Source organism: Ailuropoda melanoleuca, chromosome 3, assembly GCF_002007445.2.
Source record: "Ailuropoda melanoleuca isolate Jingjing chromosome 3, ASM200744v2, whole genome shotgun sequence".
NCBI lineage: Eukaryota > Metazoa > Chordata > Mammalia > Carnivora > Ursidae > Ailuropoda > Ailuropoda melanoleuca.
In genome coordinates this window covers 1,812,731-1,818,730 of record NC_048220.1, presented here as the reverse complement: position 1 = coordinate 1,818,730, position 6,000 = coordinate 1,812,731, and positions in this window count along the sequence as shown.

The following is a 6,000-nucleotide window of genomic DNA, read 5'->3' as shown; positions in this document are numbered from 1 at the left end:
TTCCATACAAATTTAAGGACTATTTGTTCCAGTTCTTTGAAAAATGTCCTCGGTATTTTGATCGGGATAGCATTGAAAGTGTAGATTGCTCTGGGTAGTATGGACATTTTAACTATGTTAATTCTTCCAATCCATGAGCATGGAATATTTTTCCATCTTTTTATGTCTTCCTCAATATCTTTCAAAAGTGATCTATAGTTTCTAGCATATAGGTCCTTTACGTCTCTGGTTAAGTTAATTCCAAGGTAATGTATGGTTTTTGGTGTTATTGTAAATGGGATGGATTCCCTAATTTCTCTTTCTTCAGTCTCGTTATTCGTAACACACTGCTTGTTTTTGTGTCAGGTAGATACATTCAAGTTACCAACTTAACTGGATTATTTGGTTTGGAGGTGTTGAGTTCTTTCTGGATTTTGGATACTAACGCTTTATCAGATATGTCGTTTGCAAATAGCTTCTCCCATTCCATAGGCTGCCTTTTAGTTTTCTTTACTGTTTCCTTCACTGTGCAGAAGCTTTTTGTGTTGATGAAGTCCCGATAGCTCATTTTTGTTGTTTCCCTTGCCTCCAGGGATGTGTCTAGTAAGAAGTTGCAGGGGCGCCTGGGTGGCTCAGTCAATTAAGCATCTGCCTTTGGCTCAGCTCATGATCTCAGGGTCTTGGGATTGAGCCCCACATTGGGCTCCCTGCTCACAGGAAACCTGCTTCTTGCTCTCTTCCCTGCTTGTGCTCTCTCTTGCTACCCCTACTCAGATAGATAAATAAATAAATAAAATCTTTTTTTTTAAGATTTTTTAATTTCTTTATTCAACAGAGATAGAGACAGCCAGCGAGAGAGGGAACACAAGCAGGGGGAGTGGGAGAGGAAGAAGCAGGCTCACAGAGGAAGAGCCTGATGTGGGGCTCGATCCCACAACGCCGGGATCACGCCCTGAGCCGAAGGCATATGCTCAACTGCTGTGCCACCCAGGCGCCCCTAAATAAATAAAATCTTAAAAAAAAATAGTAAGAAGTTGCTATGGCCCAGGTCAAAGAGATTGCTGCCTGTGTTCTCTAGGATTTTGATGTTTCCTCATTTAGGTCTTTCATCCATTTTGGATTTATTTTTGTGTATGGTGTAAGAAAATGGTTCAGTTTTCCCAACACCATTTGTTGAAGAGATTGTCTTTATTTCCATTGGATATTCTTTCCTGCTTTGTTGAATATTAGTTGACTATATAGTTGTAGGTCCATTTCTGGGTTTTCTATTCTGTTCCACTGATCTGTATGTGTGTTTTTGTGCTAGTACCATAGTGTCTTGATGACTACAGCTTTATCATATAGCTTGAAGTCTGGAGCGGTCATGCATTTCAAGAGCGCTTTGGTGTTCGGGGTATTTTCTAGTTCCATACAAATTTTAGGATTGTTTTTTCTAGTTTTGTGAAAAATGCTAGTGGTATTTTGAGAGGGATTGCATTAAATGTGTAGTTTGCTTTGGGTAGTATAGACTAAATGTCTTTTAATTTAAACAGCACTCTTAGAGGGATGCAAACCGTAGGAGAGTCTTAACTATAGAGAACAAACTGAGGGTTGATGGAGGGGAAGTGGGGATGGACTAAATGGGTGATGGGTATTAAGGAGGGCCCTTGTGTTGAGCACTTGGTGTGTATATATAAGTGATGAATCACTAAATTCCACTCCTGAAACCAGTATTACAGTCTCTTTTAGCTAACTAGAATTTAAATAAAACTTTGAAAAATATAAACAGCACTTTTTTTTTAAAGATTTTATTTATTTGATATAGAGAGAGACAGCCAGTGAGAGAGGGAACACAAGCAAGGGGAGTGGGAGAGGAAGAAGCAGGCTCCCAGCGGAGGAGCCCGATGTGGGGCTCGATCCCAAAACGCCAGGACCACGCCCTGAGCCGAAGGCAGATGCCTAACGACTGAGCCACCCAGGCGCCCCTATAAACAGCACTCTTCATAGGAAATGATTAGAAGTTGTGCAGCTTAAAGTCTGCAGCCAACTTAAAGTTTTGGGCACTGATTCAATCAGACTGCTACTTATTTTTACATTTATGTAGGTAAACTAATTGTGAAAAGCTCTAGTAAACTAGATACGGATGAACTGGATAAACTTGGTGTACCACAAAACTAGAATATTTGTTGAGAGGATCAAGATCAACTTTGTCTAAAAGACAAACTTTTTCCTAATCTTTAATGATGTCTTAGTCCTTAGTGATGAAATTTCTTAGTCTTTTTTTCCCCACCCCGTGAAATTTCTTAGTCCTTAATACTAACTTTTTAAAAGTTATGTCAGACATATGAAAAAATGTTCAACATCACTATCAGAGAAATACAAATAAAAACCACAATGGTACCACCTCACACCAGCCAGAATGGCTAAAATTAACAACTCAGGAAACAACAGATGTTGACAAAGATGTGGAGAAAGGGGAACCCTCTTACGCTGTTGGTGGGAATGCAAACTGGTGTGGCCACTCAGGAAAATGGTATGGAGGTTCTTTAAAAGTTAAAAATAGAGCTACTTTGGGGCACCTAGGTAGCTCAGTTGGTTAAGTGTCTGCCTTTGGCTCAGGTCATGATCCCAGGGTCCTGGAATCCAGCCCCACATCAGGCTCCCTGTTCAGCCAGGAGTCTGCTTCTCCCTCTCTCTCTGCCACTCCTCCTGCTTGTGCTCTCTCACTCTGTGTCAAATACATAAATAAAATCTTAAAAAAAAATAGAGCTACCCTATGACTAAGCAATTGCACTACTAGGTATTTATCCAAAGGATACAAACATAGTGTTGCAAGGAGGCACATACATCCCAAAGTTCATAGCAGCAGTGTCCATTGTAGCTAAAATACAGGAAGAGCCCAGATGTCCATGGACAGATGAATGGATAAAGATATGGTACATATACACAATGGAATACTACTTAGCCATCAAAAAGGAATGAAATCTTGCCATTTGCAACATGTAGGGAACTAGAAGGTATTATGCGAAGTGAAATCAGTCAGTCAGAGAAAGACAAACACCATATGATTTCACTCGTGAAATTTAAGAAACAAAACAGATGAACATCGGGGAAGGGAAGGAAAAATAAAGTAAGATGAAAATAGGGAGGCAAACCATAAGAGATGCTGAATTCTAGGTAACAAACAGGGTTGCTGGAGGGTGGTGGGTGGGGGTAAGGGATAATTGAGTGATGGGCATTAAGGAGGGCACCTGATGTAATGAACAGTGGATGTTATATGCAACTGATGAATAACTAAATTCTACCCCTGATGTTAACTTGAATTTAAATAAATTAAAAAAAGTTATGTCAGATAAAAATTATATTCAGAACTCACATGTAGGAATCACTGGTTCACAAAATAAGATTTGGAAAATTAGGTTAAAATTACGAGGCATAACTTTTAGGGGAAAATTAAAATACATGGTAAGGATAAAATCAGGTTTTATGATTAAAACCACTTTAAAGGCACTTTAGGAGCAGTAGTGTAATAATACTAGTATCACATGCAAACTTGTAGCATCTTTAGAAAATCTTTTGATTTCTTTTCCTTTCAGATTTTGAGGCATTTAAAATTTGGGTAGGTACATTTAAACTGAACATATGATGTGTTACTACAAATATTTTAAATAATGTTAAGTATTTTTCTGTATAAAGCTTAATTGAGGCAGTATCTTATTGTGCCTAAGGTTCTCGACTGCCTGAGGTCAAAGACTGGTGCCATCACTTACCTGCAGCATGATCTTGGGCAATTTATTTAACCTCTAGTTCTTATATTTCCTCAATTTAAAAATGGAGGTACAATATACTTCAGTTAGTTGTCGTGAGGAACAGTGATGGATATAAACCCACTCAGAACGGTGCCTGGTAGAGGGTTAACACTGCATATGTGTTTGCTGTTTTCATCATTCAATGAGATGACAAGCTAAGGGAAAAATAATTTATTTCTCAAAAACTCAGCAGGTAACAGGGGTAGAAATAATTCAGGGCTATTAGTAATATAGGCTGTCCCTTTAATTGACATTTACTAGCAAATTTTATACTATATATTTCTCAGAGCAAGTTTCCAACCAAATTTTTAAAAAAAGCTTTACTGAAGTATAATCAACATACAACATCTCACATATTGAAATGTACAACTGGAACAGATGCCTGGTAGCCCCCCATGATCCTGTAGTGGCTAGTACTCTTCATTGTGAAACAAAATGTACAATTTGAAAAGTCCTGCCATGTATATCCAAATCATATTCTCACTACAATCAAGATAGAGAACACATCCACTACCCACAGATTCTGTGTGCCAGTTTGTACTCCCTCCTTTCTCTCCTCTAGGCAACCGCTGATCTGCCTTCTGTCACTACACATTAGTAAACTATTATGTTTCATTAGCAGATGGTGGTTATGTATTAAATATTTGATGCAAGGTAGAGAAAAAAATCAAAGAACATAGGAAGGTAGTTAACCACAAAGAAGTTTTTAAAGGTGAAGGTAATTTAAAGTATTTCTGTGAAGCAATTAAAAAAATAAGTTACCAATGAAAGCCTGATGGGATGCCTGGGTGGCTCAGTCATGATCTCAGGGTTGTGAGACTGAGCCCTGCATCAGGCTCCACAGTGGAGCCTGCTTAAGATTCTCTCCCTCTCCCTTTACCCTTCCCCCACCCTCTCACCCCCACTCGCACTCTGTCTCTAAAAAATAGAATTAAAAAAAAAAAAAGCTTGAGAAAATTTACTTCACTGATAAAGAGCTGACTTGTGATACTATGTAGTAGCTGATGGTGTTACATGTCAGTAAAGATGTCTCTTTATGTGGCTTTCATATTTTTACATTTCATTCAGTAACTTAGTCAATAAGGGTTGATTGGTTGTTTATCTGCATCAGGGACTGGAAGGGGCACTTGTGGCAGGGAGATGACGCAGACCTGTGCTATCCAACACATTGGCCACGAGCCACATATGGCTACTTATTTATTTATTAATTTTTAAAGATTTTATTTTTAAGCAATCTCTACACCCAACGTGCGGCTTGAACTCACAACCCTGAGATCAAGTCGCACACTCCACTGACTGAGCCTGCCAGGCACCCCAACATTTGGCTACTTAAACCCCAACATTTGGCTATTCAAACTTAAAAATTCAGTTCAGTTGCACTAGCTACATTTTAAAGTTTCAAGAGTCCTACACATGGCTAGTGAACACTGTATTAGACGGTGCAGATACAGAAATTTCTATCACTGCTGAAAGCTCTATTGGACAGAGTTGATTAAGAAGATTATTGATGTACATTATCTACAATGGAGGTGGGGAAGGTCTAAACTGAAGCAATGGTAATCAAATGTTGAGGAGGGATCTCTCATGCTACTTAATGTAGTGCAGAGTGAAGACAGGGGGATTCATTTAGGATGTCTTTTAGGTTTCTCCCTAGGTAAATGGGTAGATGGTAGAACCATTCACCAACAAAATATAGAAGAAGCAGGATTTGGGAAAGGGGATGAAATCAGATTTGTACTCGGTGAGAGGTAACCTTTGCAAAGGCCAGTGGTCTCAGAAGCTGCTGGATCTCAGAATGTGATTTGTGGGGAGTCTGGGTGGAGATAGTGTTCCAAAAAAGGAATAATAGCCATGGGTAGGGGCCATGAACTTTGGCAAGGGGTCTCAGAGAAAGCAGGCTGCATGATGCATGAAATGGTCATAAGCTAGCATCAGAGCCTGAGAAGTCCTGGCATGTAGGGTAAGGTTTTCAAACATGAGTGGGTCATGAAATCAGTGGCATAGGTCTCCACCAGCATTAAAAAAAAGTATAGAAAATATTAATATGCTTTGCATGTAATTTGAGTAAAGATCTTTTCCGGACACTTTTGTTATATTTACACAAATATACGTACATTGGGTTACAAAGTAAAACACGTTTTTGGGTTGTGGTCCAATTAGTTTGAATGTCACTGATTTATAAAATGAGTACCACAGACTATAAGCTACATGCAAACTGGAACAAGTGTCTTTT